The sequence below is a fragment of the Agelaius tricolor genome, unplaced genomic scaffold, assembly GCF_023055355.1.
Source record: "Agelaius tricolor isolate 1412-34295 unplaced genomic scaffold, bAgeTri1.0.p SCAF_4, whole genome shotgun sequence".
Classification (NCBI taxonomy): domain Eukaryota; kingdom Metazoa; phylum Chordata; class Aves; order Passeriformes; family Icteridae; genus Agelaius; species Agelaius tricolor.
The window spans coordinates 5091384-5103639 of record NW_027269264.1 but is presented as its reverse complement, the minus strand read 5'-3'; the positions used below and the strand labels follow the sequence as shown (position 1 = coordinate 5103639).

The 12256-nt window shown below is 36.6% G+C and overlaps 1 protein-coding gene across 6 annotated transcripts in view; it reads left to right on the top strand.

The window, feature by feature from the left end:
- Positions 1–12256, top strand: part of COMMD10 (COMM domain containing 10) — a 151889-nt gene that overhangs the window by 10530 nt on the left and 129103 nt on the right. The window lies entirely within an intron of this gene.

Below are 12256 nucleotides of genomic sequence, written 5' to 3'. Positions count from 1 at the left end.
GTAATGTACAAGTTTAGAAATGAGGGCACACTGATCAGATGAAAATGTGTTTTTTTTCCTCCCTGCAAAGAAGAGCTGGATTTTTGATAGGGTTCATGATGAATTCTCATGGCAGTTTTACATCAGTTTTGTTGCTTTTCTCCACTTCTTCTCCCCCTAATATTCTGTTCTCTGTATGTGTTTTGGTATTCTGTGAAAATCTTTGTTTTAAAGGCAGATCAAGCTGAGTGCTTCATATCTTTCTAGTTTTGGAAAACTATTCAGGGTATTGTTAAAGTATCTATAAAGAAAAAGATAAAAGTCCTATGTTGCCAAGCAAGAGGAGTTTTTTATAGCTTTCAGACAGCATTGCTTAATATAATGATGCGTGGGAATGCAACTAGTGAAATTATGTACCTAAAATTCTTGACAGAGCTGTCAGTTCTGTATCTTGAGTGCCTATTTGAAGCCATATGGGGAAAACTCTGAAAGTAATTTTCTCAGAAACTGGCCTTCTTGCTAATGGGTGTATATGTAATGTTAATGTGCTAAATTCCCTCTGCTAAATGCTGGCACATCTACAGAAATACTCTGAAACACATGCATACTGTGGTTATGCCAAAAAAAAAAAAGAAGAGAATTGGTGTGCTCTGTGTGTGTATGTCGTGGCTGAAATTTTTTTTGTGATACCAGAAGAATGCAAAATAAGGAGAAATACAGCTCAAACTATAAGAAATAATTTTACAGTTTCTTGTTGGTATCTGATTAACTAATTGTTCTTGCAGTGACAAACTGAGGTCACAAAAACAGTGTTGTACCTACGGGTGTTGTCACAGTGAATTGTGAACCAGCTTGCATTATGTGATGCCAATGCACTCACAAAGAGACTGCAAATGATGAAATACAAAGTAAAACCACAATTTTATACCTAATGAGATTATTTTAATCACCGACTACAGCACAAGTGAGTCTTAGTGTTTCACTCACTCAGCTTTGTTAGTAGGAATTTTAATTGTTTACAGTTTTTTGATATTACTTCTTAAGGTTTTTTTTAATGAGTTGCTTCCTATCCTTGCCCTCTTCTGCCAAGAAAGTGTAAATTAAGAAGGTTGGAAGAATGTATGTTTCGAGAATGTTTAGGAAGATCTGTAAGTTTTGTTCTGTTCCTACATGAAAAATAGCATTTTAAGAGGTTATAAAATGAGTACTGTCCTTGTCTTGTGGAACTTCCTGTGTAATACAAACCCTAATTTTTCCTCAATATATAAAGGAGCTTTTGGGACAGGAGTCTGGTTGTGATTTCAAAGCTTGAAATGACAGGTAACTTCTGAAGGTTTTTTAATGGTTACTAAAAATGTTTGCCTTATCTCTAATTAAAAACTGTCCAACTTAATCTTTCATCCATTGGATCTTGTTATATTTTCTGCTGGGTAAAAACACCAGTCAGCCATGACTTAATAGAAATGGTCATAGACTGGTGTACATTTTTACTGCAGCTGTGCCCACAAATTTGCCATAGACGGAGCACAGCAGCACATTTACCTTTTACACTAAATGCTACGGTTTTTGAAATTGGAATGCTGTTTCTAATGTTTGTCATAGAGTCTCCTTCTGTTTGCTTTCAAGCTAGCTGTTTATCAGTAAAAATCAGTGAAAGATGAAAACTTGCAGTAACTTCAAGTAGGGGAAAGTCTTTTAAAGTTGTTGCACCTTAGCACTAGTTTTACTCTACCAATGTCATGTCATATTATTTCTCTTATATCCTTCCTTTTGAAGGATACTGGTTCTTTTTTGGAATGTGTCTTTTTTCAGATTTCCTAGGTTAAAGAGGTGAGGGAGATTGAGATAAATATTGAACAATGAAGTCTGAAAATGCCACTTTTCTTCGTATACATGCTAAGTAATATTTGCTGAAGAAAAAATAATTTATCCTTGAAGACAAAAACGGGAAATCAGAAGAAAGAAATCTCCAGCTAGTCTCGGATAAGTAATCTAGCTAAACTTAAATATTTGCTAATAAGGTGAATTTAGGTGCATAATTTGTGCATATTTTATTTTTAGAGTTAAATCTAAGTCTCTAGTTAAATCCTAGTCTCTTCTATTTTTAATATGCTCTTAATGTCTTCTCTGAGAGGTAAGTGAGGTACTGGCCCTTTGTTCTGCTCGTGTTGCTTTTTCTAACATTAATTACAAGGTGAAACTGAGAGTTTACAGAGCTAAAAAGCTTACTGCTCTTCATTTTAATTTTTTTTTTGCTGCCTTCTTAAGTTACTGATGTTCTTTGGGAAAGTTATGCTGAGGGGTTCAAGAGTTGCACGGCAAACATTATGTGTTTGTTCACATTAGTGACGATTCTTCACATTCAGTTCCTCTATCTCACTTGCTTGGTTTAATCACTTGACAGAGTCTTTGACCTAAATTGTTTTCAGTCTCTTGATCATAACACTGCCTTCCTTTGAGGCCAAGATACTTTTCTTCCCCCCTGGGAACTGTGCTCCATTTGATCAATATTTACATGATTCTGTAAATTCACTCTCTGTCTGCCTAGCCAAATCCAACTCTTTCCTTGCCTTTATACTACAGGTACTTTAATGTCTAGTTATTCTTGTCTACTGGTGAAAAGTATAGTTCCTCCTTTTTTTTTTTTTTTTTTGTTTGCTTGTTTGCTCATGGTCTCACAACATTGACAAGATTAGGGCAGAATCTGGTTTAACATTGCATTCAGGTATTGTGTCTAGGTAGATAGGATCCATCCAGTGATTCTTACTTCCTTTTGCCTTCATGACTGAAAAACATTGCAAGAATATCATTAAAGTTTCAAAGTCCAGTCTTAAAAATGTAGTTTGAGTCACTGTAGTTGACTATGCCACTTCTGCTTAACCTGGCTGTGCATATGTGTTATGACTGACTGTAACTACAGACTTGTAGTTCATAAAAATCTTCAACCTATTGTAGTGAATCTGTTATGTGGCTGAGTAGTTGTACCCATGGTTTTGTTGACAGATAAATACCATTTTTATGGGGACTGCTCTTGTGTTTATTTTGAAGCTTTGTGTAATACTGTCAGCTGAAGATGCTAGTCACTCATTTTGTAATTCATATATACAGGTAAAATATGAATGTTACAAATTTTAAACCTGCCATGAAAGAGAAACTTATCACTGAAACTACAAAATGCCTCAGTAACCTATTTATGCAATGGGGATGCTGAATTTTATTGAAGTTGAATATGTTTGTCCAGTAGAGGGACAGTTTTTTAACTACTGTATACTTTATTTTCTATTAAAAAATAGAAGTCTTTTTCTATGGCTGTTAAAAATGTGGTAAAGAACTGCAGTCAGAAATTTCATGCAACCATATGAAAATCCAGCTGTTTTCACTGTAGGATTGGCACCTGTGGAGCAATTGTTACAGAGAGACCTGCTGAAAAGAAGGTGCAGCATCCAGAACTTCTTCAAAGATATTCATGCCATCTGAGTTCAACTGATGTCAGTAGCAACAATGGAGAATAGAAATCAGTGTGTTTGTGCAGTTATCTCCCACACTCACAATGCTCCAGTTTCCCATCAGGAGAAAATTGGTGTTTGATATGGGACTTATCTTTAAGGAAACACTTTCTTCCTGATTACAGATTATTCCTGTGATGAAGACCCTACCTGTGGTGTCTGGCAAATTTTGCCTGTCAATCATTGCCTTCTCTTAAAAATTTGCCTCTTTTTTTCTGTTTTAATATTCATTTGTTATATTGAGTACACTTTTGGCTACATCCTGCTGCTGTCTCCTCTGCAGTAATATTCTTTTCTTGAGATGGAGAGAGTTTTTGAAGGAGTTAATAGTCAGGCATGTTTTGTCACCCTTAAATCATTCCTAAATGATTTCTATCACCACAGAAGGCAAAATTGATATTTTCATGTCATATTTTGATTTTTGATTCTGGAGTGCTGTTTGCTGATGAAAAGTGGAATTTGCACCTCCAGCTGCAAATTTTAGAGAGAAGAATTAATGGTTTCCTCTGGTTGTAGGCTGGTGTGATTAGACAGGTATGAAGTTAGAGTAATGCATTGTAGACCATTGTTTTTTTTTAAATATATAATAAACATTTTGTCCTCTCCCATCATACAAAACTGATACTTAATATATTAAAACTATACATACATGTTGCAATAATTTATTTAAGTGAAAATTATTCATTTATTTAACTATTACTTAGTGTATTTTGTCTAGTTGATTATTGAAAGATGAGGGGAAGAGATCCTCAAGCTTTAAACATGAGTATTTTGATTTTAGTTTTTTAAAATTAATTGAGGAATATTTTGTCTTCATTGTAGGAACTAAGCATGGCAGTTACTCTTTCAAGAATTAAACTGAGTGAAAGGATGGCCATACTAATTTTCTTCTAGGTTATTTGCTTAGAATAACCAAAAAATTGTAAGTGAAAGAACTGCATTAGAAAATTTCTTATGTTGTGGAGTATTTATTTCCTCAAAATATTTTGTTGAGTGGAAAACATTTTAAAGTGTTTTGTTGTCAGTGTGATACATACTACTGTAATAATATGAGAAAAAGATTTTCTGAAGATGTCTTTCATATCCCATTGTTTCTTCACTGTTCATAATAGTTCCAATTAGAATAGTATCGTTGGCTTAAATTTCATAATACCTCTTTCAGTTATTCTAGGAAATGTTTCATTTTTCAAGTTGGACTATTCCTCTGAAGTTAGGGGGAAAAAATAACTGAAGTGAATGAGTTGATATCTGAGATAAAATGATGAAATTCTGATTTAATTTGTTAAAATAAGATGTAATTTCTCTCCTATTGTAATTGTTTTTGGGACATTATAGTCCCTTGCTAAGGTACATATGGCAGAGACATTAAGTTGTTCATTTTCCCCATTACTGCAAGCAGCAAAATTATGTAGTGCACTTTTTCAGTTTGTCAGGTTTCATTTTTAAGGTATAGTTTTTGTTCACACTGGGGCTATTCAAGGATAGTTCCTTTTTTCTTCTGCTGTGAGAAATCTACTTCCTCAAGAATAGGCTGAAGGTTGGGTTTTCATCCCCCTTTCATGCAGTCTTTGACACTGTTAGTTACTCATTCTTAACACTAAAATAGGCGTTTAGACTTTGCAATCTTAATATGTCAATATTTACTTTTAACTATGAGTTAAGGTAGCCTATTAAGTAGGGAGCCTTGATGTAGTGAAGCTGAACTTACCTCCAGAGTAGCTGCTGTGTGTAAACTGAAGATACACCACATTTAGTAGAAATAGATGACGAGAGTGTCACTTTGAAAAATAGTGCTGTGCACTTGTGCATTATTATGGTGTTTTTAATAGAAAGAGCTTCAAGCGTGTCAATTTCTTTCTCAGGCTATGAAAAGCTTAATCTGATGTTCAGTAACACTGAAGTTATTACAAATACCAAATCATTTTGAACTAAATGGTCTCTCAAAATAAGGATTAAATTGTTTGTAAATAAATGGGTGAATCTATATACCAGTGGAGCATGACACTAATTTCTGTATTGCTGTAACTGACCTACTTTGTCTGCAGTAGTTCGTTAGGCTTGAGCCTAATGGGAGACTGTTTTCTGTGGTACCTGTAAAAAAATGAGCCAGTAAGAAGTTATTGGCATTCTGTTTCCTTTATGCAGTTTTTAAAAATCTCAGAAAAAAATGAAGTCAGTTTCACTACTTTGGCATATACTCAAATTAATCAGACTGCCTGAGAATGGAAGTAACTATAGAGGCACTTAAACTACCCTGAAGTCAGTCTTTGAGTATGGATATAAAGTCAGGAGACCTGGGTATTAATTCCTGGCTATGCAAGTCTACAGACGCATTCTGTGCCATAAAAAGCTGCTGACAACCAAGAACAGGGGTGTTCATGTTAATCAAGTCTTTCAGCCCCACCAATACCAGGAGGGGATGACCCCACAAGAAGAGCCTACAGGAGAGCTGGAGAAGAACTTTTTACACAGGCATGTAGTGATAGAGTGAAGGGAAGTGGCTAAAAACTGAGGAAAAGGACAGGTTTAGTTTAGATGTTAGGAAGAAATTCTTTACTGTGAGGGTGGTGAGGCACAGGAACATGTGGCCCAGAGGAGCTGTGGAAGCCCCATCTCTGGAAGTGTTTGAGGCCAGGCTGGATTTGGCTCTGCATAACTTGGTCTAGTGGAAGGTGTCCATGTATATGGAGGAGAGGGGAGTTAGAACTAGATGATTTTTAAGATTCCTTCCAACACAAACCATTCTATGATTAGAAGCACTTAGCTTTCTGCCAAGATTTGAATTTGCAGAAGGAATGGTAGGATTTATTTTCATTTGTGCTCATGTTACTGGCTTATAATTCTGACTGTGGGCTATAAGCTCAGTTTGCTTTAAAATTCTCCTCAGTCATGTTAGACGGCTTTAAGCAGTTCCTTAGCAACTTTGTGGTAATGAAAATCTTTCGCTACCTAAAAAGGCACATGTTGGCCAGTTTTTTGCTTTAAAAAAGTTCAAGCACACGAACTAAACTGTAGCCCAGTGACAGTGGAAGAGATACTGAATTGAAATAATACTGTTGAAAAACTGCGTTATACAGCTGGTCTTCAAAGATACTATTATATGGTAATGTTACCACTTTTATTGACCATTTTGGCCATTGACTTTAGGCTATACTGAAAACATTTGTGGTGGTACTAGTAGTAGACTTCTACAAATTGGATATGTTAGTTTGCCTATGCTATATGTTCCTTTTCCATCCGGGGCTTTCATAACATTTTTTGCTTCATAAGCATAAAACCACAGGACACTTGCTGCCAATTTAGAGTTGCTTCTGCATTCTCTCCCCACCAGGCTTGTTAAGCAGTTCAGCAGGGAATTGTGATTTTCTCCCTTTTTGGGTTTTAAGATGAAACACTGTTTTTGAGCATTCCTCTTTCTCTTTGCTAACTGCTAATCAGCATTTATCGCTCTGCCGGTAGAAATGCTCCTGATCAGTTGCTTGCCAGAAAGGCTAATACTGGATATGACAGGACCTTTATACCATTTTCCTGTAGTCAGGTTATCTGTAGTGGATTGTTAAGTAACATTTAACCTGTAGCACTGAATAATTGTCCACATATTTTGAATCAAGTATGTTTTCTGAATATAACATTTTTATTCTATTTCGTGAGAGTTAGGTGTTCTGAAAGCAGCAAATCTTGCCAAGAAAAGGGTGAGCAAGACCTTGAACAAAAAAATTAGATCCTCATAACAGGTTAAATTTGGTCTGTAAAGTAATTGGCTGTTTCATAACTGTCTAAATGCCTGGTGGTTATAAAAATCTCAGTGCTGTTGGATTTGTGTGTCCAAGCAGTATTTCTCTAGTGTGGTTCTTGCAGGTTCATTGCAGTGTTGAGTAACTCATCATTGCTCTTACTTTCCATGAGTCTGTGCTTAAAGCACTTTCTAAGGGACAAGCAGGTGCCAAATCATGGATGAGAAACAGTGGTTTGCATGGTATTAGGGCATCCTGCTGGCGCTGTGGTAAGAAGTAAGCTGCTACATCTGAGTGGCAGAGAGCCATATAAAATACTGGTTTTCTGTAGTTTCTGTAATGAACTGTTACAGCCCTTCTAGAATCAGATAATTACCTTTTTCTCTGGGTCTGGATTGAAGGCACTTGAGACAGTAGTTCATGTTCTGATTCAGGTGTTTATTATTCCCTATCAGTAAAACAGTCTCACAACCATGTGTTCGGCAGCTTTTCATTAGAAGGCACAAAATGGCTAACGGTCTCTTGTTACAAGGTCTTTTAAGACTAAACTATCCAATTAAGAATTGACACCTAGATTATTTTCCCTTTTAACCCAATAACTGATCTCAAAGAGCCCCCACTGCAGACTTTTCTGCCCAGCCACCCAAACCCAAGAAGGAGGAAGAGGAAGCATGAAGAAGAAACCCTGGACAGCACCCTGTGCCCTCCATCGTGCTTCCATCCACAACATACTAAAAAATCCCCAAACCTGAATTTCTCACCAATTGCTACACCTACACTACTCTCTATATCTATTTCACACTTTTGTGGATTCTAGTCTATCTTAAAGTCTAGGAAACTTTCTCCACAAATGTGGGTCAAACTCAGTGCTCCCCTGGGGGTCAGGACACTGCAGAGCAGACAGAGAAATATTCCTGGTTCCCTGAGTTTCCACAGGTAATTTACATGAAAATTGAAGTTTTCTTCTTTAAAATTAAAGCAAACTTCCAGTCTTTATGAGTGTAGAGACAGACAGGAGGTGTAATTCAGTTTATCAGCCAAGACCAATGGAAAAATAACCTCTTTTCCTCCTCTGGTACTGACTGAGTATTTAAGGCCCTTTTTTGTGTTGTCCTTTAAAAATACTGGACCCTGCTCCAGAAGTTTGGCTGAAGTTGGAGGTATTAGGTAAGAAATTTTAGGTGAATACACATTTTCTGAAATTCTGTTCTACTTCGTTGTCCCTGTTTCACAATACTTCCCCTTATTTTGTTCCTTCAAATTTGGCCCTTGCCAGCCATTTTTAGTGTCAGTTTCTTGTTCACTTGGGCTCTGTTCTTGCTCTTTCAGGTTGAAGTCCTGCAACATGCCCATTATTGACATTTGTTCTGCTTTCCATCTCAAAGTTGTAGTCCTTCATTTTGAGTCTGGCAGCCTCGTTCTTGTATAGTTGAGATGATTAGACTGAACTTCCTTGCCAAAGAACATTTATTTGATTTCTCGTTGAAGAGTGTAAAATATATCTGTGTAGTTGAGAGAAGTATTTTTGACAACTAATATAGAAACTTGTCCTATTTGACAGACTTCTTGAATTTTTTCTCAGTTCAGATTTAATTTGTAATAATATTTATGGGCAGCAAAAAGTGGAAGTAAGGAACTGTGGTGAAGATATACTGGGAAGAGACAATAGAGTATGCCAAAACACAATAGGTTGTAAGAGAAATGGTGGATTCTATGGGTGTTAATTTTGACTGTGTGAACCTTGATTTAGCTGGAGATTATGCTTGAGGTTTATATCACCTGTAAAGGCTGCCTTGACATTTAATGCACTGGGCTTTTTCAAGAGAGTGACTTTCACACAAATGTTTTGCCATAGTTATGTTAGATTGGTGATGGTCTTGTCTTATTGTGTAAAATGCTATGCTCTACTATTTAGCATGTCTGCTGGATAGGGCTTGAGTTGGAAAATCCAGTGTTTTACACTGGAAGAAAATTACTGTGGCCATCATGGACAGACCAGGTGATGTTTTTATGTACCTGTAAAGGTGCTGCTTGTCTTCAGTTGAAGAGTCAGATCTTCTTATAGGAGGGGAACTAGCTGCTTTCTGGTGTGGATCTGCCCTGGGACAGCTGTGGGTGGCCCTGAGAAGCGCTGTGGGTGAGGGAGTACAGAGCTAGTTCAACATGCAATGACACCTTACCTCTTCTACAGCCGGTACAGAGTGAGTGCTGGAAGGGAGAGGTGCTTCAGTTCTCCTGTGTCTGTGAGTCCCTAGTGCCATGGTAATCTCTTCAGAAGCCTGAATGAAACAAAATGGACAGAACAACTGAGGATTTACAGGGATTGTTGAAAGCTTCCTCATATCTTTATTGCCCTGACTTATTTGCCAGAGGGTTCATAAAACAGATCTGAAACTTTTTCATATGTTCTTACTATTGGTTTGTCTTAGTACTTATGTTTATTTCCCTTTCTTTTTTCCAGCTTGCACCTGTTTACTTTTTGTTGTGTTTTTTTCCTAAACATATCCTTGAAGTTAAATAAGTGCCAGAGAGATCAGTGGGAATTTACAGCTATAAACAGTATATTTTCAACAGTGTTTAGTGTTGCAGTGACAAGGTAGCTTGCATATTTCTAACCTGCTGATAAGAAATTGTGAGAGGGAGGTCTACACTAGCTAAAAACACGGCTTTGTTTTCATGCTAGGCATGGAGAAATACTTTTCCTCTGCCCCAGTAAGTGCTTTTCAGTTAGTATATCACAGATTCTGGCACTGTTCTTCCATCATTCTTTTTTCTGTAACAAGTTTTATACCAGAAGTAAAAATAATTTTATAGTCCCTTCATATTTGAAAAAAATTGCCCTAAAGTATGTACCACCTTGTGACTAACAAATACTTTGCCTTGACACAAATGCCATGCAGAAATGTGTCACTACTCTCAAAAGGTTAATTAACATTGCAAGATGTTGAATGTCTTCTAAGTAAACTAACATAACCATTGCCAGATACATGTTGCATGTTTCTTTCAAGAAAAGGGACCATTTTGATGCCTCAGGCAGCATGCTATTTATTAATTAAAATTTATTCTCATACAAGTATATTTAAAACAGAAAACAATCATGACTCATACAGGAAAACAATGTAATTTTTAAGGTGAAGCAATATAAAACAAGAATTACAAGTGCTCCTCAGCTATAAACTCAGGCTGGTCTGCTTCCGCATGTATTGTATTTGTTCTAAGCTCTCTACAGTATTCTGGGATAGATGTGTATTAGAAGTGAAATAGAAAACACAAACTTAATTTTTTTTATTTTTGGTGGTTTGTTCTTCAGTCTACACAGAGTATACAGTGTTTAGCAACTTCAGCAAAGTCTTAAAAGTCAGACTTCTTTGTATATTGTTTTTGTCTCTAGTGGCATTGTCTTATGATCCTGGGTAAGCTGCTATCCTGTCTAAGGCTTGGTTTCTGTACTACAGTAATAAACTGTTTAAGTAGCTGATAGAAAGTCCTTTCTAACATGAGGAGCAGAGGGCTTGAACCACAGTGACTGTAGTATGAAGAGCTGTCACATTCCAGAGCTCGATGTCTCTGGTTTTGTCCTTAGTGATTAGCTGTTCTATCAATACATTGTTTATGTTACCAGTTGCCTGCTGTGGCCTCCTTCCACCCCTGTAACCCGTAACTTAGGATCTGAGTCCTTTTCTGTTGACCATTATCAATTTTCTTAACTGAGCTATACTTTTTTTTCCTTGATGAAAACTCAAAAGTTATTTAGTTTGTTTTTTTATTTTTAAGGTACTATCTTTATACTCCTGAAATAGTTTCTTAATTTCATTGAAGTTTGTGGAGAGAAAAATGTTTTCTAGTTGTGTCATTGTGGTATAATTTCCTGGAAAATAGGGGCTAGCAGAGGGACTTAGCAGAGTTGTCCATTGGTGTGATTGACTTGAGCATTTACACAGAATCCACTCTAGATTGTTCTGTACTTTTGGGTGGGATGGGTTATGCACTATTATTTTCACTATCCAAGATGTAATCAAGTTAGAGAAAATCAAAATCAAAGCAGAATTATGGTTAAAAATTCATCTGCTTTTATAAGTTATGTAACTTTTCTTTAAAACATCTTCTCATTCATAAGCTGTGGGCCTACTGTTATTAAAGCTATGCTCAAAATGAAGTGGGCTGGACTTGGAACATCTTCACTGAGTCCCTTTATGTGGTCTGCATGCTTTCATGGATTTTACTAAATGTAAACTTCCTTATTTTTATGACAAATTGAAGTTTGAATGGTGCATTGATTGCAAAGCAGCTGCCAGACTGCAGACTGACCTGCTGAAGTTCTTCCTGCTGCCCTGTTCTTATAGCTGTGCACAGAGTCAGTCTGAGGTGGTGTCTTTCCCTTAGCTGTGGTCTTGACAAAGCTCCCTAACCATCTTGTACTGGCCTTGGTGGTTAAGATATATCATGATACATAGTTTTCCTTCTGGTATGCGTAGATATGTGGTGGTCAGTGTTTGTTACATAGTTCTGCTGTTCATCCTGCGTACAGATAAATCCAGTGTAAAGTACATTAGTTTGTAAGTGTAAATCGTATAGCTGCAAGAAATTTTTGGAGCTCTATCCTTGAGCTGTGTCCATGGGAGGAGCTTTTCCCACCCTTTCCTATCTTTCATTTAGAGATTACTGTCACTGTAGGATGCAGGGCGTGTATTGCTGTTCACAAGGCCTTTGGCATGGCTTTATTCTGTTAGTGATTTTAGCTGAATTTAGCTGTTAGATTGGTAAGAGATTAATGAAGATGTGGCACTATTTCACTTTTCCAAATCAGCTGCAATATTTACTAGAAGAGGGGAGACCCTAGATTAAAAAGAATTTGTGTGTAAATTATCTTGGCAGATGGTAAGGCTTTGTATTTCCATTTCTTATTATTCACTAAGGCCAGGAGGATCATTTTGTGGAAGCCTTGTGGTTCTGTTGTTGTGTACTTCATTTGTGCATGAGCTGTACCTTAATAATGCTTGAATTTAACTTCAAATGAAAAAAGAATTTTCACTGTAT